We start from the raw sequence: 22,910 nt of genomic DNA, 5'->3' as shown, positions 1-22,910 counted from the left end.
ACTGTTGGTGGGAGAAGGCCCTTGGGGGGGATGTTTGTTTATTTGCTATTTGGTGTATTTGTTTGCTTATTTATTTAGTTTTATACCACATTACAGACACAACTGAAAGATCTTTCGGAAGTATTTTTTTGCAGTTGCTAAACAAGGAGATCAGCAGGCTTGGAGCGTTTCCTGTGTGTGTTTGTGAAAGTAGCGTTCAGCTGATGCTGACAGCACCTCAGGTTCACTGCACCCCGGCACGGGCTGCGGCTTTACCTCTGTCGTCACATTTGCTCAGCCCAACAGCCCTCGCAGGTGGGAGCTCTGATCACGGCTCTATTTTGTGGGGGAGGAAATAGATGCTTCTGGAGGCTGGGCGATTGTTCCGGGGTACCACGAACCAGGGAAAAGTAAGACCCAGATCTCGGTGGGGTCCAGCTGTGGCCCAGCCTGCAGGTCCAGCTGAGGTGCCCCCAGCTTCCCTGAAACATTGGGCCGGGCTGTTCCTGGCGGTGGGCTGGCCCTTGGCCCCTGTCAGGACGCTCGGTGGCATCACCAGCCTTGACTCACTAGTCCTGACACCAAGAGTGTGTCCAGTGCCAGATGTCCTCTGGTTGAGCGCCGTGTCCTCCTCCCTCCCCTGATGCGTCCACCTCTGTCTTCCTCCCAGCCCTGGGCTCTAGGCCCCGGACCGGCTGACCCTGTGGCTGCGGTCCTTTGGCCTGTGTCTGTCCCTCGGTGCTGTGATGTCCTTCACCCCTCGGCTGTCCGGGAGCTGTATCCATGACAGCCGGGGTTGGGGAGCTCACGCATGTGGGGAGAGACCACACAGCACCCACCCCCTCAGGGGAGCTCCGGCCACCTGGTGATTCCCAGGTCTCTGTGTTCCATGGGCGAGTGCAGCCAGGACAACATGGACCCGAATCTCAGCAGAAATGCAACAGATCCAGGATGGCTAGTGCTTCCACAAGACGGGCCTGAGCAGCTCAACCCAGGGACCCCTCCCAGGAGGCAGCCTCCCCTGGGCGACAGTGGAGGCCCTGCCCTCGGCCTGGCACCCACCCCAGGCGTGTCCACGCCTCCTGCCCGGTCCCCCTTGGGGAGATGCAGGAGCCTGGCTTTCTGGACTCTTCATGAAGATTCCACACAAAAGCCCAGGGACCCACAGTCTTCCGTTCAGGTACACGGAGCCTGGGATCCCAGCAGCAGCCCCATCCCAGCAGAACAGTTCATGTACCACAGCTGCCAAGGATGTCTGTGGTGGGAGACGGTGGACCAGCAGAAAGAGCAAGGCACTCAAACATAGGCCAGAGACACAGTGAGGAGGGAGAAGCAGCAGAGGACCCGGACCTGGGTGGGGCCGGGAGGAGGGACACAGGGCAGGTGGTGGGGACCACACGGGGTAGAGCAGGAGCCCCTCACCACAAGGCGAAGGCAGTGGTCAATGCTCTCGAGGATAAGAATAAAGAAAAAACATAATACAATTGTGCAATGGTTGTTCACGAATTTACTTTTTCCTGTTTTATCCCCATACACCATGTTGAGAGGCCCAGCGGCCTTTGTTTTCACTTGCTGGTTCTGGCTTTTGCTACCTCTTCACCATTTACCAGTTACAGAGTAATGCATACACAGTGACCGCCATCAGGGCTGGCAACCCCAGCCTTCCCCGCTGGGCCCTTTCCCGCGCGGGGACCGGCAGGTGGGCTTACGCAGGGCCGGTGCCGAGCCTGGGGCTCAGCCGCTGCTCTTCCCACGATGTGCTCTTCTCACAACACCCACCTGAATCAGTTATTTTTAAAACATACATTTCCATTTAGTGATTCATGCTGGGTCTAATTCACTCGCCATTTAATATTGCTTAGAATCATCCAGGGACTAAAACAGGCCCACAGAGAACAGATTTTAAAAGTATATTTTAAAGATAAAAATGGGCCTTTAATAATCTACAGGATTTCAAATCCCTGGACAAACAGTGTCCGCTTAAATTTAAAAGAAGCCCTCTCATACCTGTCTTTGATAAAAGAAACAGGCAGCCTGGGCCTTCGCTAAAGCAGAGGACTCACCTTTTTCAAATTACAGTTTTCGGGTCTGATACAGCCAGATACTCAGCAGCAGCTCAAGTAAAATCACTATTTTGTCAGAGAGAGAAAAAGCATGTTCAAGGGGGAAATTAATGACAGCAGAGAAAGAATGCAGTTGAGCCCTAATCCAAAGACAGTTGCCAAGATGAAAGGAGTACAGATGCTTCACTTTGCTTCAGGTGCTACTCTAGACTCTTCTGAAAGGCGGCACTAAAGTCTTGCCTTGAAAGCAGGGATTGGAAAAGGCTTTCTGCAGAAATGAGAAACTTAACTCCCACCCACATCACAACGTTCAGGGAAATCTGTTTTCCACAGGCTCTTCCCTCTTTTCATCCTAAATATCACAACATCGTTTTAGCTCAGGGGCCAAAGCAGGAGTAGAAATGATGGTGACCCCACACCAGCATGCCCTCCTGTGGAAAAAGAGAAGAAAGTTCATTCTTGGTGATTCAGAAGGACATTTAAAGGGACATCTAAACCTTTTGGATCTAAACTCAAAGTGCAAACTCTTGGAGTCATGTGGCCATATCCCGGCCACCAGCTCTTCCCCTTAAAATCACCAGATTTCAAGTGGGGGACTGAGGTTTGGGAGGGAGGGGTGAGTCGTTCTTTTCCTGAAGTGCTGCATCCCTGGTGTCTTCCTACGGGACCCAAGAGCAGGATGGGTCTGGCCAGGGCTGGGAGGCCAGGGGCTCACTGTCTGGAGTGGCTTCTGAAGGACCAGAACCCTCCCCTTCCCAAAGGTCCCTCCTGCTTGGGTCTGGACACAGGTCTCGTCCCTGCAGCCACACTGGTCCCGTCGTGACCCTCGGGCTCCCATACAGGTGATGGAGCTGCAGTGATGGGACCGGCCACTGCCTGGAAGCCTGGGGCAGGTCGAGGGCTTTGAGGTCAGCACAGGAGGGCAGGAAGGACGAGGTTGGGAGCCACAGGCAAAGGAGGCCCCTGAGTGTCCGTGTCACTCAGAGACCCTAGGACGCCGTCCCGTCCTTCCGCAAGCTGACTCGGAACCTCATGGGGGGACTGTTCTCAGTCAGCTACTGGGCACCTTCTCTTCCTTTGTTTTCTGTTCTCTGGCAGGTATAAGGTGCTCAGAGGTGCAGAGCAGGGAAGGCAGGGACCTGGCCCAGTCACAGCTGACCTGTTCCTAACCCCCACTCCTTCCCTGTTTCAAGAAGCCCCTGGTCCGGTTGGGAACTCCTATAAGAGGATAATTTCATGCCTTGCTAGTTACTGGGATCTGGGAGAAGGAGGGGTATCTGATATTAGGATCTGTTAGCGCACTTCGCTTGAATGGAATCCTAATAAAAATAGCAAGTTTAACAGTCTTGGCATGGCCGCCAGAACACGTGTGAATTGTGCCCCAGTTTTTCCTGATGCTGAGTGAGTTCACCTACATGAACAGCACCCAGGTCTCCCGAGGCTGGGTTGTTTGCATAGCCTACATTTCCAAACTTTTGACTTTGAATAATGTGGAAATATTTATCATAAGCCATTTCTAGAGAGTTCTGTGTCTACGGGACTGAATTAGAATATGAGGAGTTCTGTTTCTTCAGCCCTCGAAAACCTGGTCATTCCATACATCAAGCCTCCACCAACTGATGTGGCAACAAGATGCACTCAGGGCAAGAATTTGGAGAAGATGAAAGTGTCAAAACAGCACACCTGCCTCAGTCCTGGGCACAATGTGTGCTTTGGCTGAGGGTCAGTTAGTGTCTCTGCTGGGGAAGGCCGATTTACACAATCCCACTAGAGAAACTTACTTCTGGTTCTCTTATGAAGGTTAATGTTTGCGCTCAGAGCCTCACAATAGCAACCAGTGTCTGAGGGCAATGGACCCAGCACTGGGCACGGCACTGTTGTACGGGCCACACAGGCAGGAGGGCACAGGCAGGAGGAGAAGCCAGCGTTTCCCGGCCATGAGACGCCCGACGCTCAAGGAGCCGGGGAGGCCCGCGCCTGCATGTGGGGATCTGTTGCGGGTGCTGAGGAAGCCAGGGCTGCCCTGATGCCCCTACTGTTTCCCTTGTCCATAAGAACTAACACAGTTACAGGTATTTCACATCTTTTAAATTTCTTCTCAAAGAAAAAAAAAAGAAGCCTCAAGTTCAAAACCTGCCTGGAATCTAGTCCCCGCAACGTAGGCTTTATTCAAGTGTGAACAGAATAGCTGGACTTGGGCATCTGTCCAGGGATAGAACACAAGCTTGCTCTTGGGAAATTTTACTTCCCGTGAAAGATACTGCCTTTCTAAAGAGCAGAGAGAGAGAGAGAGCGCACACACATCTTGCAAACAAGTAAGGAGCTTGAAATGCAGAGATCAAGGGTATCCAAACTAGAGCCAGCCATCCCGCCTGGACTCTGGGGCTGCCCTGCCTGGGACCTGGGGTGTTCACCTGGGACCTGCACTTCTCATATCTCTGGCCGTGGAGACAGCTTTTCTGACCTGCTGAGTCTGAAACTGGGAGTTTAGAGGCGCCGCTGGTTAATCACTCTCTCTGCTCTCGGAATTCCAAGTGAACGGAGTGAGTGGGGGGTGGGGGGTGGGCAGATGTGAATCCAGCAACACAGAAGTTGCCCCAAAGGGAAGAAGTGTCTGGTGAAGACGGCGCCCGTACCAGAAAGCGTCTGCTACATGTTTCCGCACAACCGGGAAGGGACTGCAGCTGAAGTGGCTGAGAACTACCCAGAACACAACCCAGCGTCAGGAGGGTATATGTGTCCAACCAGGAATGGCCTGGGTTCTGCAGGACCTGATGGACAGATTTATGCCTGATGTGTGTGGGGTTATATCTAAAGACGCACATTGATATATATAAAATGGATAACCGTCAAGGACCTCCTCTGTAGCACAGGGAACTCTGCTCAATATTACGTAACAACCTAAATGGGAAAAGGATTTGAAAAAGAATAGATGCATGTATATGTACAGCTAAATCACTTTGCTGTACACCTGAAATTAACACAACATTGTTAATCAATCATACTCCAATATAAAATAAAAAGTTAAAAAAAAAAGATGGACCTCAGCACAGGAGCCTCAGTTTTCCTTGGATCTTAGAAACATACGATGCTTAATTTGAAGCAGTCAACTTGGTACCAGGGAGCCTGTGAAGAGATGTTAGTTCAGAATGGCGTTGACCACGTCACTGTGTGCACCCGTGCTCTTAGGGGATGATTACGGGTGCTCAGGACACACGTTAGGGCTCATTCAATGAGGTTCTCTCAGCCTCCTGTGGGATACTTTTCTTGGAGCTCCCGTATAACCGAGCCCTAGGAGTGGTGTGGGTAGAACTCCCCTCTGCTTATGCAAAGAAGCCATGATCGTCACCAGTTCCGACTGGATGATAGATATGCTTAAGGCTCTTAGGCAGGTTTTGGCAGTGATGTTTACTTTTGGGGTGAGGGCAAACATTACAATACCGTCAGGATTATGAATGGAGCTTTTGTTAGGGTATTATGGGAATTACAGTATTTAAAGAGGACATCTCACTCAAAGATAACTTTGAATGCACTTAAAGTGCATTTCTTGACAGACTGTTATTGTAAGTTGATCTGGTTAAATCACCCATACTTTTAGGAATTCTGTATCACAAGAGGTGGCCCTGCCTTGTGACCCTACAGTAGGAGCACAGGAGACAGCGAGAAACACAGACGGGGAAGACTTACCCACCATCTGCCCAGCATTTTCCCATCCAGGACCAAGTTTTAAAATCAAGGCAGTTGCTTCAAAGCAACTGACTTTCTGACTTGCAAGTAGACCCATAACCAGGTACAACCAGAAAGAAGGTGCCGTCCTCCGGGTGACACAGCCCCTTGGGGGGTTATATTTATCCTATATGGTTATGGAAACTTGATACTGGTATAAAACATTTGATCTTTTTCCTTAAAAAAAAGTCAAAGGATGAGAGAGGAATGGAATTGCATCTCGGCGATCAGGGCTTCCTCTAGGAGAGGCATGTGGAAGGTCATTTCCGCTGTCACGATCAGAGACTCCCTCCCGCCGCCCAGCTCCTGTAGCATGGGTCAAGTTAATGAGGAAAGCTACAAGGTTTAAGTCTGAAATTAATGTACTGGCAGCCAAATGTCAAAGCAAAACAAGTCCTTATTCAAAGCAAAGAGCTTAAGACAAGAGAGCTCTTGGGTGCGGACAGGTGAAAACGACCAAATTAACAATTTGCCATAAAATGTACAAAATTCAGTTCGATTCCTAAGTAGAAAGGGTACTATAACCCCAACCGTGCAACAAAATAGTATTTAAGCATGTGCAAGGGCCAGCACAGGTGTACCAAATACACAGGAAATCAAAGCACGCGTCTGTGCACCGACTTCAAGCTTGATGGGGACTAAAGCCTCGGTGGGCTGCCTTGCCTGTCCTGCTCTGGACCCTGATTTAGGGCAGTGAGTCTGGGTCCTACCGCGATCGTGACACCCTGAACAAAGCCCTGCACCCTACTCTAACCATCGGGTGGGAAAGCAAATCACAACGAGATGAAAAAGTACGTTTAGCACCTTCTGACCGTGGGCATCCTTAACTAGCCAACCAAACAGCTGGAATCTGGTAACCAGGACGAGAAATTCAAATTTTATATATAACCTGGAGGCTGTCAGGGCCACTTGTGCGGGGGAGACAAGTCAAGGGAGACCTCAGTAAGCACAGGTTTACATGCTCTTCCGTAAAGCACAGTCAGGACAGGGGTCTTGATCCCCCCATGGAAACAGAGGCCAGGGCCGCTCCTGAGCAGCGGAGAAGGCAGCTGAGGACAGCAGTCTGGCCAAGGGGCCTGGACGAGGACCACATCCGGAAGCCACCTCTGGAAAAGGTCACACCGCCCCAGCCCTCTGTGCACAGCAAAGGTTTTACCACATCTGGACTGCGGGACCCACCGGGTGGGGATGAATCTAAGTAAACTCTCAGGTAAGAGATGGAGACTCAGACCCCTCAGGGCCTGAGAGGATGAGGCACAGAACGATTGGCTGAGAGCAGGGGGTGAAAACTGTTTTGCTTCTTCACTTTTCCCCTTTGTGACCCAGAGGAGACTGGCAAAGGGAGGCTGGGTGGGAACGGTGTCCGAGCAGATGGGGCAGGGCTCTCTGGGGCCTGGACCAGCCGGGGCGGCCCTCAGCCCTCGTCCCACCGCAGGGTCCAGCCTTTCTCCACGGCGCGGTCCAAGTCCTAGGGGCGTGCATTGCGCTCTGGGCGTGGACCTGTGGGCCCGGTCCGGCTGTGCTTTCGCCCCGGCAGTGATCACGGGCGGCCCTGGGCTGCAGACGCGGCCAGAGCATCACCTGCGCAGCGTTCCAGGTGTGGCGGCCCGCCCGTCTCCAGGGCCCCCTCCTCCCAGCGCTGCTTCCTCTGCGTCAGGGAACTCTCCGCTCACCACACCTCCTCCCATCTGACGGCCTCCGTGCGCCACGGCTGAGTCTCACGTCCTGTGTAGCTACAGACACCTGCACCCCACACGCAGGGAGGGGCCTTCCCACGGGAGGAGGAGAAACACCGCCCGGACCTGGATCCCATCTTGACTCCTCCGGGCCCAGCATCCTTTGTTCTCCCACAGCGACGGCGCCAACGTTCACCTGGGGACACAGGTATCCACTGCCTCAGCCGCTCCAGTGAACTGATGCTGACACAGGATGGCCGGCCTTCTCTGACGGAGTCCCCCTCCCCACGAGAGACCCGAGCAGTAACCCTTGCAAGACTGGGGGTGGGTCATATCCTCGTCACTGCGTACAGAGGTCAGGGCTGGGCGCATGGAGGCCAAGGAACTGCCGGGAACCCAGCCAGAGTGCAGCAGATCTGGAGTGCCCACTGGGTGTTACCCCAGCATCCATGTCCTTCACCCTGGCGGCCACTGTCAGGGTGCTCGGGTTCCCTCTGGAGCCGTGGGAAAGCAGACGATGCGGCGGGACTGGGACAACCAGAGCGAGGCACACACTCGGTGGACCGCATCCTGGGGCTGTGCTGACAAAGTAGCCAATACCAGGCAGCTTGAAACGACGGAAACTGATTCTCTCACAGTTCTGCGGATTAGAAGCCCAAAATCTAGGTGTCTAGGAGGCCGTGAATCCGTCCCAGGCCGCTCTCCATCTTCTGGGGGTGTGCTGGCCACCACCTGTGTTCCTTGGCTTCTTCCTTGTTCCTTGGTCCTTGGCGATGGTTCCTTCAAAGCATCGCCCCATCTCTGCCTTCACGTTCACAGGTATCTCCCTGTGTGTGTCTGTGTCCACACTTCCTCTCCTTTCCAAACCCCAGTCCTGTGGGGTTAGGGGTCCACTAATCCAGCTTGACCTCATCTTAACTAATTACATCTGCCGTGACCCCATTTCCATAGAAGGTCACATAGAAGTGGAGGTGGGGATACAATTCATCCCACAGCAACTCAGGCACAACATTTAGTGGTGCCGGAAACTCAGTCGTCGAGATAAGTAGTATTGTATTGAAGAATATCAAACTGAAGATTTGAAGAACTGAAGGATATGCAAATTCATGCAGCAAATCCACGGTGGAAAAAATGCAGGCAGTTTGCATACACACAGGATCAGTACTGCTGACTTGTCCTTCTCCCTTGGGCTCAGAGCTGGCTCAGCTCGGCTCAGCCTTTATTTAAAAATGTGCTCTTTTCTTAACATGGACTTTTGTTAGCATTCGTGTTAATTTTCTGAAATGGCTCATTAAATAGTATTTATCTTGATGACTGAGGCTGTTGGTGCCTCTCAAGCATCATCCACCCAAGGCAGGCGCCTCCCCTTCCCCAGGCTTCCGTAGGGCTCAGTCCCAGAGGCCAAACCATTGGCCCAGCCAGTGAGGAAGCTGCACCCTGGGGCTATCAGTACCCGTGGATGACAACGGTCCTCCCACGTGTGCCCTGAGATCTGAGTGTCAGGGGAGCCTTGCCCTTGTGTCAGGGCTGCCCCCACTGAGGCCCCGATAGAGGCCAGGGAGGGAAGACCACTGGATTTCCTGAGACAGACCGGACCCCCGCCCATTGACTCCCCAACCACAGACTGTCCTTCCTGCGGTAGAGAGCAGGGCGGGTGTGCGTGCAGCAGGCCTGGGCTCCATGCGTCATGGGGAAGCAGGAGGCCCACTGCCCCGAGTCTCCCTGAGGAGGGTCTTCTTCACCCTTCCAAGGGGGGGGGGCACTTGAAAGAGAAGGGGGAGCTGACTGGCGGTCGAGTAATGGTGGCCTGCCCCTGACCCCAGCCCTCCCCGGCCTCTGGGGAGTAACAGTAGCCTTCTCGCGGCACTGAGCTGACCCTCTGGTCAGTATCACTGCTTCCCAGTGACCCCGGGTCACCGATTTCCCCAGAACCACATGAGACCTGGCCTGGGAGAAAGTCTACCTGCCCCTTTTGTTTAACGGGACTCCTGGTAATAAAACTTGTACAATGATTAGAAGGACGATCGCATCTTCGGGGACCAGCCAGGCCCTCTTCATGCATTAGTAATGTGGCTTTTCAGTAAAGCCTCATTTGCTTTCTGCTGACAATTGTTTAACTTTTCCTAGCATCGCGCAGCTCCTGCTCTTTTAGCAGCAAGACAGAGCTGAGCGCCAGGGCTGGGAAACGCTTCCACTGGCACGCGGTTTAATTATGGGCGTCCCGCCCAGGACATCTGTCCACAGGCTTCTTCCTTCCGAGGGAAGACTCAGAGGGTGTCCAGCATCAGTCAGCGATCACAGACAGGTGGGGAGAGGAGCCGTGTATTCACAGACCCAGCCCGAGCTGGTCTCATCCTATATCAATGATTTGCTGTCCTCCTGTCTCCTCATCAAACTCACTCAAAGATCCCATCGCTGGCATCCCCACGGCCTGTGCTGAGCATCTCAGCAGATCTTTGCCCCCTGAGTGGCTGCAGTCCAGGGGCTAGAGCTGCACTCTGCTCTCTGAGTCCATCGAGCAAGGTTAGGGCCTCAGACAGGCTGGTAATGAGCTGCGGAGAATTTCTCCCGGCCTTTGCCCATCCTCCACGGGTCTTCAAGAGGCTAGAGCTTCTGGAAAGCAGTGATGTGTTCTGGACTTTCTGAGATCTTTTCTGCCTGCTTTAATCACGTGTTTCACTGATGCTAATCCAATGTGTTGCCCAGCACCAAGGATGCCAAATGGAACGAGGACACAGCCAACCTAAACTGTGCCATCGTTGGGAAGACATGGTTGAGTAGTTATTCGAAAGTCTTCAAGAGACGCCTGGCTAGACTGTCCTGCCCTCTGAGCCCAGCTTTGCCTTTCTGACAGAGACAGTGGTTTCAGTCTGATCCCTGAGATTGGCTGATGGTTGATTAGATTATGCACTTGGATCTTGATTTGGAATATTCCAGGTAAAACAGGCAAAATAGATTAGGGCCCATCATATTGGCCGTTTCTCTATTTTCTCTCACCTTGTGTTGGAGAGTCACCCACCCTCCTCGTTGGCATCGAAAGGCCCCTGAGTCTCCAGGGTCAGGGCCGGACCCGGGACGTCTGCCCCTCACACCAGGTGAAGCAAGCTGTAGAGATGAAGCAAGTGCGCGTTGATCCAATGGAATGAAGGTGTCACCTTCTTTTCCTAAGCTGTGCCTGTCTCCCATCCTGGAAGAGGCTCCCTATGACATGGTGCCTGAAGGGGCCCCGAGGGTCGGTCCAGTGCCAGCCCTGTTGCCCCAGCACGCACGCGCACGTTCGCTCGCCCCCACACAAGCCTCTCGCTCCGCGGGGTTCTGGCCTGTGCTCATTGCCGCTGCGCCCCCAGGAGAGCCTGCATCTAGTCCATCGCTGCTTAGGTATTTGTTTCTCTGAAGAAGTGCTGCTGCATGCTGCTGTGTAAGACAAACACACGACTCTACATTTATATGTGTCTGAAGTTTTCAAACGAAAATATTCTTGCTAGCTCGAGATGCAAAACGATTCCCACACCTCTTCCTTGATGTGTATTTTTTTAAGCGCTCAGAGGGATTTCTGGCCGGCCGTGTGAGTCCCCTTTGTTTCTAGAGTGTTTGGTTGATGTGTTTCAAAGTAGCGGTGAGAGCAACCGCGGGCAGACTTCGGGTTTTTTTATGGTGGACTCTGAGACCCTAGGGCCACACGCCTGCTCCCGGAGCAGCAATTCGGTCCCTAACGCCGTGCCCTCCGCGTTGAAAACGTATCCCCCGCACAGCTGTACTAGCGCAAACAGTAAGCAGCTGGCTTCGTGTTTTTTGTGTTTTTATCATTTCCAGGTGCATTTGAGGGAGAGGAGAGTTCTAACGGATCTCAGTGGGCTGTGTGATCCAAACCCCAAAATTATACCAACGTATTTCAATGAGATATTGCTTTGGAGACTTGAAGGAAGAGAAAGTGTCCCCAAATCGTGCCTCCAGAACGGCATCACCATTCAACACATTTACAATAAATGCTTAAACACCATTTTCTCTCCCAGCTATTCTTCTTTCGGGTACTATTTTCTGATTCCAAATTCTGGGAAGAGATGGCCCTGCTGCTGGCCAGGGGAACCTGTGGTACTAGGCTGTGTCTGTGCTCAAAGAGCTGAGGACACAACATCCAATTTAAGAACAGAGGCCGGATGCCCGCTGTCACCTCCAGACCCCGGGGCTCTCCAGCCGGCTGGGCAACACCACAACTCAGACTCTCGGATGGCAATTCCACCTCCTACTCGGGCAAACAGGTTCTCTCCCTGTTTCAGAGAGAACGCTGTGTCCGAACTATGCTTTACAAGGTTGAAATCTGACAAGAAATTTATTTCTCATGAAAATGTTTACCAATTCAGGTCTGTCGAAGCAAAAGTGCGATTCATGTTTTGTTTTATTTCTTATTTATTTATTTTTTTTTGAGTAGGATTAATTTAGTACATCCAGGTGGGGAGCTTTAATTTTGGACCTGGGGTAGATTTCATCCACCACTCAAAGTTGTACATTTCACCTTGGGTTATTCGGAGCATGACTTTAGGACAAAAGGCTAATTGAAGAGACCCAGGAAGCAGCCACCCGTCTGGTGACAAAGAGGGTATCCTCGCCGTATGCAGGCCCTGACCTGGAACCCCCAGGGCTCTCCGTGGGGCCCCCCAGGACCACCCGAGTTCCCTCATCCCGAGGAGCCCTGACCAGTCATCACCTCCCCCTCGAAGTGCTTTCAAAAGCCCTGACCATTGAAAGTGCATATATCCCGGCCTCTAGAGCCCCCTCCCTGCCCTCCATTTACCAAGCGTGTTTCCCACTAGCCCCCGTCACCGAGCCCCATTTCCTTAGGCCGTTATGGTGCCCTGTGTCCCCGTGTGTCGCCCCCAACCTGCCTCCTGATCTGGGGCATCTGGTTCGGTGACTGCATCCGGTCCAGACTCAGAGGCATGAGATCACACCCTGCCTTCACGAGTCTCCAGATAACAAGGTGTTCCCCACCCCACCCTTCCCTGCACCCCCTTCTGTGTCCCGTGTGGGCGCAGAGACTATCAGAGACCATTTGTGCCTTGTTGGTGCCCCAGCACCCAGTCAAAGTCTGGGATCACGCTCCTGCCTGGACACGCTTCTGCTTTAAATCCTCCTCTGGAACTGAGGACACCCCTGGGCCCAGCCCTCTGCGTCCAGTTCCCAGCCCCTCCCCAGCTCAGGGCCCCTGTCGCTTTCCACGTGGCAAGGTCCCGGCAGTGAGGAGCAGGTGGCAGAGCTCTCAGGGCACTGGGGTGACGCCCAGTGTTTCCCTGACAGAGGGTGAGACGCCAGGACACCTGTTCACTGCCCGGGATGATGTGAGAACACTGGCTGGGGGGTAAGGCCTGGGCGGAGGGGGCTGACCCAGAAGGGGGGCCAGGGACCTGGTTCCTCTGCACGTTTCCTGCCAATGCGTCCTTGGTAGCCATTTTAATAACTGCCTGCTACTGAAATCTGCCACTGTCTTCTGTTTACCAGAATCAGGGCCTCATGTCGATTGGGTCTCCCTTGCACACCTTCTCTGATGGTCAAGCATTCTCCCGAACACGCCAAGGGCTCCTTGGTGGCGTTTTGCATCTGTATCCAGGTCTAGCTGAGAATTAACGTTGACACTCACGGGAAGCCTGGCCCAGTCCCCTTAGGTCACAGGCCAACAGCACTTGCACCCGGTCTTTACTGCAGCTCTTGGGGCCTTTACTCCTTTTGATAGACATATTTTAAAAATTTATTACAAGAATATTTAATAAGTGTAAGCAACCTGCTGATGACTTTCATTAAAGAACCTTGTAAATGAACAAGCCTCTCTGGTTGGATAATCATCCACGAGATGCTTCTTAGAGTTCAAGACACGTCATTAAAGGCACAAATCCTTTTTCTTCTAAATTTCACCTTGTTGAAAGGAACAATCATTGCCTCTAAAGTACTTGAAAAGGACTGCGAGTGAAGAGGGGTGGAGATGAATGTGTCCATTTTAATGCATCCCACCGTTTCTGGCTGCAGAATTACTGATTTAATTTGTGAAATTGGATGAATTTAATGCAAGATAAATATTTATGTACAGACCCCTGAGATAGATGAGCTGTCTGTGAAAGAATAAAGGTAAAGGCCACTATTTTCAGAGAGCAGATCACTAGTGGACTGTGGCAGACAGGATGAATTCTCTGTGTAGAAACCCCATGGTGGTCTGTCCGCGCCGTGGCCCCCAGGGCCAGCCCCATCTGGATGGCAAGATGCCCTCAGGACTCAGCACAGGCCAAGCCCTGCTCTCCTTTCTCTGAAATGCAGTGTATCTCACACCCACGAGAGCTTACACTCATGCACACAAATGCACGTGCACACACGTGGAGATATCCCCTCATCTGTACAAGAGTGTAGATGACACCTGACAACGTCTAGTACAGTGTCTTAAAGGGAGTGGCCGAGAGGGCCCAGGTTGGAGGAGGGAGGCCTCACCCAGCGGCCCTGGCAGTGGGGCTTGGGAGGCGCGGGTGGTCTGCGAGCAGTGGGGGGTGTTCTTTGGATGCCGTATATTTGCCACCCTTACCCTGGAATGTGAGGCGTCCTTGTGCAGGATGAACCTCCCACCATTGAAAAGAGGCAGCTGCTTCAGAGACCTTCTGGATTTCCACGCATTCTTCCCAACACACCAACGGCTCCTTGGTGGAGTTTTGCAGCTGGGTCCATGTCTAGCTGAGAATTAGCCTCGACACTCATGAGAAGCCTGGCTCTGTCCCTTTAGGTCACAGGTCAATAGCACTTTGCACCTGGTCTTTATTGTAGCTCTTGGGGCCTTGTATTCCTTTGGACACACACTTTCTTTTGTTTTTGTTAAATCACAGAATGTGAACGCAACAGCAATATCATGATCAAGTGTTAATTTATTCTATAGAGCAATGTTTTAATCAATACTGTAAGCAAACGCCTCATTTTTCTGCACTGAGCTGGGAGAATGATGTGCAGTGGAGGAAGATAGCCCCTCCAAGCTCCTGGCGAAGGGACCAGGATGCTGTCTGGGGGTCAGAAAATCTGTACTTTGAACCTTGCATGACCCCCTGCCCAGCAAGCTGGTCTTTTTCTGCTCCCACCTGAGAGATGGGGAGCTCAGAGGCCACTAGGACAATAGCTCCCAGGCCTGTCAGAGCTCCTGGCAGGAGCCTCTGCTTCTGAGAACCACCCTGGACACTGCAGCAGTCAGCTTGACCTGCAACTGTGGAGGTAAGCGCTGCCCTCGGAACTTTTCACGTAAAAGGTAAACGGCAGGGGAGGGAGATCGAACCCTGTTGCCGTGGGGTCCCTCTATCAGCCACTTGAGTGCTGTTGTTAGCCTAGACCTTATCAGGCCAATTGCAGAAGGACAGTCTCCATTATATCGTAACTCTTCCTTCCGGCCCCATAATTTGGGGGATGGAGGCCCAGTAGGTTCTTCTGGGTGGGCTCAGAATGTGATGAAGGGTTTGGGCACCCATGTAAGTACCTACAGTCTGATTGCTGGTGTTCAAAAAGTCATGACAGACAGGCAGAATACAGCCTGCCTTGGAAAAAAGTGTTCTACAGCGATCATATGTCTTTTCATGGAGAGAGCAAAGTACTTTACGAATATAACTTCAAAAGGAAATTTTAAACCTGATTGGTGAAGGCATTTGCCAAAAGAAAGGATATTTGGAGAATGGTGCTGAGAAAATAATGCTGCTTGTGTTTCCAAGAGATCATATTATCCGTGAGTTCAGTCCAGAGTGCAGCCCTGGGAAAACAAATGCTGAAGGTGTTCATGTGTATGAGGACGTGTGTGTGGTTTTTGTGTGACGTGCATGTGTCTGCTTTGCATGTGATGTGCATGGTGTGCTGTGTGTGTCATGTGCATGTGTGTGTGCGTGATGCGTGTGTGTGTATTTTTTTTCAGCCAGTCATGAACTTCCCTGCTTTCACTGCTCTGGTTCAGAGTTGTGTCTAAAATAAGCAGGTGTGTGATCTCTAGAAGGGCCCTCAGGTTTGCCTGAGTGCCTGCATCTACCCAGTGAGGTGTGAGGTGAGCCACGTGACTTGGGTCTCGGCTGAAGGCATCCACAGCCTTGCAATCTCCATCACTAGAGAGGGGGATCTGCCCAGAGGGGACCCCACTGTGACCCATTCAGTGCAGCCCAGAGACAGACGAGTGACCTGCTTGCCAGCTGGGCCACACCTCAGAATTCCATCTGGATACTGCACATCTGTTTTACTTCTTATCTTAATTTCTTATCAGATTAAAAAGAAAGAGATTCTATTTGACTGGATCTCTTGTCAATATGGAGATGGTAAGTTGGCCTCTTGCTGTCCTCACCTGTGAGTGAGAAAGTGTCTATTTGTGGAAAGACACTTTTTGATTCTGGGAAAGAACTCAAGGCTTTCCTCTAGTGGGTGCCTGTCCACTAGAGGGGTGTCCACAGGAACCCCCCAGCCTCTCTTCTGCCCTCTATTCTATGGCTTCATCCGCCTGGTAAATACTGTTGAGTGTACCCAGAAAATAATGGAAACCTGGCACAGCAGGTCGGGATGTAAGGGAAATTCCACATTAGTCAGTCGAAGCTGGACTGGATCCCATGAAAATCAAATACTCAGTTGACACAGTGATCTCGTTAGGGGGTAGATCGAGCTACTCGATGGTCCCTCATGGGGATTCCTAAAGAGATTATTCAAAAGTAGTTAGTGTATTTTCTTTCTTGGAAAATTGAGTTAATCAAGTAGTGATAATATGTTTATTAGAAATGAGTATCAGTTATTACAAATATTCAACAAGAGTTTATTGAGCACGGATCATATGCCAGCCTGTCTGGGTCCCAGGACAAAGCTGTGAGGATCATAGCCCCAGGCCTCATCATCCTTGCCTCCCACACTTTATTTCCCATTTAGAGTAATTTATCTCCGTAACTCCTTTATTACTAGCTCTTTATTGTGTTCCTGTGGTTATTATATTTTAACTTACAAAAAACAATAAGATGTAACCGTACTCATTTGGAGTTGCTGCCTGATTGATGGTTTCTAGAGCCAATCTGTGTATTGGCAATAATTACAGAAATTTATCCTGCTCCTTAGCATATCCAGTGCTCTAAGAAAATCTCACTTAAATTTATAAAACTGTTAAGGAGTAAGATTTTTTTGTTTTATCAACACATGGCATGTAGAATTCCTTTAAACAGCAATGCCATAGTCAGGATCAAATTATGATTCCATTTATATAAATCACTCCTCCAAATTCCACAGCAGAGACTATGTCAGGGCCTGTGCCCTGTCTGATTGGCGTCACAGTCTGGGTCTGTGCCACCATGGGAGAGCTTAGGAGATAGAAATACCTCGTCGGCACCAGATTTACCAATGTCCGTGGCCTGGGCTGACCACACAACTTATCACTGAAGGCCTCTTGTGGCCTGGTCTCAGAAGCCCTGGGATGATCAACCATCTCTGGATGCTGGGGACAGAGTGGTTTCCTGGGATGCTGGTTTCAGTGCTAAACCTTGAAGAGTCCAGGCAATTGGGACAGGCTGGTCACTCTACTCCCAGCACAGCCCACTGGCCAAGGAAGTCACTAAAGCAGCTCAGAGTCCAGAGGAAAGGGATCGGGAGGGAGGAGAAGCAGAGATGCTGTGTCCATCTTTCCTCCGCCACACGCCACACAAGGGACAAACAGGCCAAGTGGATAAAACACTTCCTGGAGGAAGACTCGTTATCGCAAAGATAACGTTCTCCCCAAATCCCAGGGGTGCTGCCCCTGCGTCCATCATTTTTCTATTTCTTTTAGAAAGATGGCTAATAGGAGCAAACTACAGGATTTCAGATGGAAGTGTGTTGGGTATAACCTATTCTCTAGATTTTTCTCCGGACTTTTCATGAGCAGATGGGCCAGAGGAGGTTGTCCGGAGATGTGTCCCAGGAGCAAACAGTGGCGCCATAGCCTGTCCACTCAAAGGAAGATGACCTGCCACCTATCACTGGGGGAAACGGCCCCCAAAGTCTCCACCAGGCTTGATTTTGTTCGTTTATTTTAGCAGAGTGATTTTCAAAGGTCTTTCAAAGACAAGAAATGACAGAAATAGGTAACTAAATAAAAGTGAGAATAACCTGGATTAAATAAATCAACTTCTAAAGTCCCTGGTGTGTTCCATTGGGAAGGGCAGTGAGTGCTTTAAAGGTGAACAAATCCACTTAGATTTTCCATCTACTTGCTGGTCATCTCCATCCTAAGTGGACTCATGTTGGTAGGAAGTGACTTGTCCTTTCATCCACATCATAATGTAAATTTCACTTCTGGAAACATCCTTGCAATGGTAAGTGAGTAGGTCTCAGGTAACATAACAAATTTAGAGCAAAAGAACTTGGATGTCTTGGTTCTTACTTGTTGCAGGTTGGGTTTCCCAAATAATTGCAGGCTGAGACAGAGATTGGGGTTCTGGCTGTCCTTAGGGGGCGCCCTTGGGTTGGCAGCCTTGGAAGGTGGAGGAGAATGCAGGGTCAAGCTGTCTCCATGGAGGTCGAGGCTGAGCCCTTGAACAGCTCTGAAGGGAGATGCTTAGGGTGGTGACAGTTGCCACTGGAAGGAGCTGTGACTTGGGAAGGGACAGTTCTACGTCTGAGGGGATCCCTACAGACAGCTGACTGCTGAGGGCTGCCTGCTGGTCTCTTCCCAACAGCTGAGGAAATCATTTCTGCATCTGTCCACCCCTGAAGGAACATCTGGGTGACATCTCCAGTGTCACCCACACCGACTCATTATATAAGGAAGGGAGCTCTGGGTTCATATAAAATCCTAAAGCACTTTACACTTTAAAACATGAGATTAATGACTCTCGGTGAAGCTTGAGTTACACAAAACCAACCCTCTTATAGTTCAGTCTATCTTCTAGACGTTTTATTAGGGGTTCAATTTTGTTTTATTGAGTTTTATTGGGTAAGTTGTTGTTGGGAAGTAATTTCCATTATTAGAGAAGTTGTATGGAGTTCATATCTTCCTTCCTTGAGGGTCCATGTGATTCAATTTCACTCAGACCCATCCAGCTCCAGCGCCGTGTTCCGTGCATCACTGTGGCTGGGTGAGCTTCTCCAGCCTCACTCTCGACCCCCTTCCATCACTGAGCCCAAATCTGGAGCAGTGATGTTCTCCCAAGTGCATACTCTCCTCTCTGGGCATCCAAAGCTCTAATCAGCACTGTGAAAAGATCCCAGGCTGGGAAAGGAGCAGCCTGGATTCAAATCTGTTCCTCCTTCTGACCTTGGCAGACTGGAAACCTTCTTAGCCTCTGAAGTATTGGTTTTCTCACCACATAATCTGGAGTTGACACTACTTTCTGCATAGAGCAGCTTTTAATAACCAAGTAGATTACATCTATTAAATGTCTGCTTAGATGTAAGTACTGAACTAATGCAAGTTTTTGTTTATCCCATTCCTTTGAGATGCTACTGGATTTTCCCACCTCATTTGAAATAACCAATTGCCCTTGTATCATTTACTAAATAACTCTTTCCCCAAATAGTTGGATATGTTTTCTTAAAAATTATAAATACTGGGGCTTCCCTGGTGGCGCAGTGGCTGGGAGTCCGCCTGCCGATGCAGGGGACATGGGTTCGTGCCCGGGTCCGGGAGGATCCCACGTGCCACGGAGCGGCTGGGCCCGTGAGCCATGGCCACTGGGCCTGTGCGTCCGGAGCCTGTGCTCCGCAACGGGAGAGGCCACAGCAGTGAGAAGCCTGAGTACAGCACAAAAAAAAAAAAAAAAAAAATTATAAATACACGTACGAGAGGCAGATATCTACCTTGCTCTGATAACCTGCTTGCCCACATTGTGCCAGCACCACATCCCATCCATCAGCCCTTCTGGGCTCCATCGGGTTCTGAGACAAGTGGGGATCTAGATTTGGGGTTGGCCGATTCCACAGAGCCTTGACCTTGGACTCTGGTGTCCCGCACGCTCCCCTGTCCGCTCTGTGGACACCCAGATCTGCATGGCCCTGGCGTTTGTAGCTTGGTTCCCCTCCGGGCCCTGGGGTGTTTCTGGAGGCACCCCTGGAAGATTCCTGACGCTCCCACAACATGTCTCTCATATTCACAGATGCGGTCGGCTCTCCCAGGATGCTCCCAACCTCTCCTTTCTCTGGACATTCTCCCCAAAATCTCCCTAAAATGTTGCCACTTCCATGGAGTTGCCCCCTGCCCAGCCCTTCAATGTGTGTCCTTTATCAGGCAAATCGGGGTAGTTAGTCGTCCTCCACCAGGCAGGGTCCCTGCTGTTTCACTCAGGCAGCTCCCCTACACCTTCCTGGGCCCCCATCCCACCTCCTCTCGGGCAGCACCCCCGAGGCGCCCCTGCCTGTTCAGGACACCCTTCAGGGTCCTTCCTGGGATGCTGGAAGCCAAGGTCTCTCCCTACACTCAATTCCATCCTGCGATGCTTCTCCCCCTAAAATCCTGAGTGGCTCTGCTGCCTTTGCCAACCCCCCGGCTTCTCTCTCCACTCACGGTGAGCTTCTCAGCGTGACGGACGATAAAACTGATTCTTCATCAGCTTCTCCTTGATCTGTGACTCGGCGTCCCCTCCCTCCATTACCCTTGTTCTCTCCTCCCAAGGGCCCTCTGCAGCCTCGGGTCCACCGTCCTGTCCACAGTCTGCTTTGTGCGTCGGTCCTGAGCAGTGGTTATGGTGCTAACCTACCCCTGGAGCAGACCTCTCCCCTCCCTCCTAGACTGACTCCTGCATCTGGCTCCTTCACCCTGGCTAATAGCGCTCACCTGCCGCCGGCCCTTCCCCTTCCCAGTTCACTTAAATCTGCCATTGCTCCTCATGGGATTCTCGGCCTCACCTCTGCTTGTACCCCAACTCTGAATTATTTAAATGATCCTCTCACCCTCAGATAATACCTTGAGATGATTATTCTTAGTTCCGTGTCTCCAGGCCCACCCTTGCTCCTGACACCCAGCCCTTTATTTGCAATACGCCTTGAGCATTTCCATTCGGCTGCCTGAGCTTAACCTCGACATGTCATACACTGAACATATTTCCCCACCCATTTGTCTTCTCTGGGACCAGAATTCCTATTTCCTTTACCAGGAATAGCTCCCAGGGTGTGAACACGTGGCCTTAACTTCTAACCCCATCCTTTTCCTTCTTCTGATTTAACTCCCACCCCCACCCCCACCAACAGAGTACAGATTTCTAGAAACAAGAGATTATACTCCTTTTCCATTTGAAATGTACGTCAAAGGTTTTACACAAAGAAGCACCTTACATATTTCAAGACGTCTGTTGAATTAGCCCAGTCACCTAAATTTGTGTCTTCTTCCAATTTCCGTGGCCCCTGGACTAACACAGGAAATGTAGTGGAATGACCCCCTGGTGCTCTCCTCTCTAGCCTGGTCTCTTCCTACCTCATGGTGTCTGCGTGCTGTGTGTGCACTCACGTGTGTGTGAACTTTCCCATAAGTGCTTTGTGTTTCTTTATGTCTATATAATTAATTTTCATCCGTCACCCAGCCTATTGTTAACTGATTAGAACGTTCCTCTTAATAAATGCCCTTCGGCACTCTGCCATCTGCCTGTGTGGGGTGGTACCTGTCCCCTCATTAAGGACACTGAATCAACTGTTGGACAATAAGAACCTAGGACAGGGTCTGAGGACATCGCTAGGTGTCCTCTTCCAGGCTGGCGTGGATCCACTGGACCCATCCGTGATGCTGTCAGATGATGCGCTGAAATTCATATCCTATAGGAAAAACAGGTGCCTTTTGCTGAAAGCTGATTAGGTGTGGACACTTCTAGATATTATGTTACTGAATTCTTACAGTTGATGGAGTGGCTGTTACTGTCCACTGCATATGGAGAAGGACCTCAAGGTTGGTCTCTGTGGCTCCATGGGCCACCCATCCCCCTTTGTCAAGCTCCTCTGCTGGAGTCATTCTCACCAATCAAATGTGCTCGTTCACAGTTTCCTAAAACCTCCACACTTGTGCACCCCCTATTTTTTTTTTACTGAAGTATAGTTGATTTACAATGTTGTGTTAGTTTCAGGGGTACAGCAAAGTGAATCAGTTATACATATATAGTTTTATATATAAATAGTGTGTGTATGTTAATTCCAAACTCCTAATTTATCCCTTCACCCTCCGTTCCTCTTTGGTATCTATAAGTTTATTTTCTATGTCTGTGGGTCTATTTCTGTCGTGTAAATAAGTTCACTTGTATGGACAGACAAAAGAATAAAGAAGATATGGTACATATATACAATGCAATATTACTCAGCCATAAAAAGGAATGAAATAATGCCATTTGCAGCAACACGGATGGACCTAGAGATTGTCATTCTAAATGAAGCAAGTCAGACAGAGAAAGACAAATATCCTATGATATCGCTTATATGTGGAATCTAAAAAATAAAAAAACAACACACCCTCTTTGTTTTTTATTTTATTTTACTTTTTTACATCTTTATTGGAGTATAATTGCTTTACAATGGTATGCTAGTTTCTGCTTTATAACAAAGTGAATCAGATATACATATACATATATCCATATATTTCCTCCCTCTTGCGTCTCCCTCCCACCCTCCCTATCCCACCCCTCTAGGTGGTCACAAAGCACCGAGCTGATCTCCCTGTGCTATGCGGCTGCTTCCCACTAGCTATCTATTTTACGTTTGGTAGTGTGTATTTGTCCATGCCTCTCTCTCGCTTTGTCTCAGCTTACCCTTCCCCCTCCCTGCGTCCTCAAGTCCATTCTCTAGTAGGTCTGTGTCTTTATTCCTATCTTACCCCTAGGTTCTTCATGACATTTTTTTTTCTTAAATTCCATATATATGTGTTAGCATACGGTATTTGTCTTTCTCTTTCTGACTTACTTCACTCTGTATGACAGACTCTAGGTCTATCCATCTCATCACAAATCACTCAATTTCGTTTCTTTTTATGGCTGAGTAATATTCCATTGTATATATGTGCCACAACTTCTTTATCCATTCATCTGATGATGGACACTTAGGTTGTTTCCATCTCTGGGCTATTGTAAATAGAGCTGCAATGAACATTTTGGTACACGACTCTTTTTGAATTTTGGTTTTCTCAGGGTATATGCCCAGTAGTGGGATTGCTGGGTCGTATGGTAGTTCTATTTGTAGTTTTTTAAGGAACCTCCATACTGTTCTCCATAGTGGCTGTACCAATTCCCATTCCCACCAGCAGTGCAAGAGTGTTCCCTTTTCTCCACACCCTCTCCAGCATTTATTGTTTCTAGATTTTTTGATGATGGCCATTCTGACTGGTGTGAGATGATATCTCATTGTAGTTTTGATTTGCATTTCTCTAATGATTAATGATGTTGAGCATTCTTTCATGTGTTTGTTGGCAATCTGTATATCTTCTTTGGAGAAATGTCTGTTTAGATCTTCTGCCCATTTTTGGATTGGGTTGTTTGTTTTTTTGTTATTGAGCTGC

The sequence above is a fragment of the Monodon monoceros genome, unplaced genomic scaffold (assembly GCF_005190385.1).
Source record: "Monodon monoceros isolate NGI ecotype Baffin Bay Population unplaced genomic scaffold, NGI_Narwhal_1 Super_Scaffold_12, whole genome shotgun sequence".
In the NCBI taxonomy this organism is placed as follows: Eukaryota; Metazoa; Chordata; class Mammalia; order Artiodactyla; family Monodontidae; genus Monodon; species Monodon monoceros.
This window is presented reverse-complemented; position numbering follows the sequence as displayed.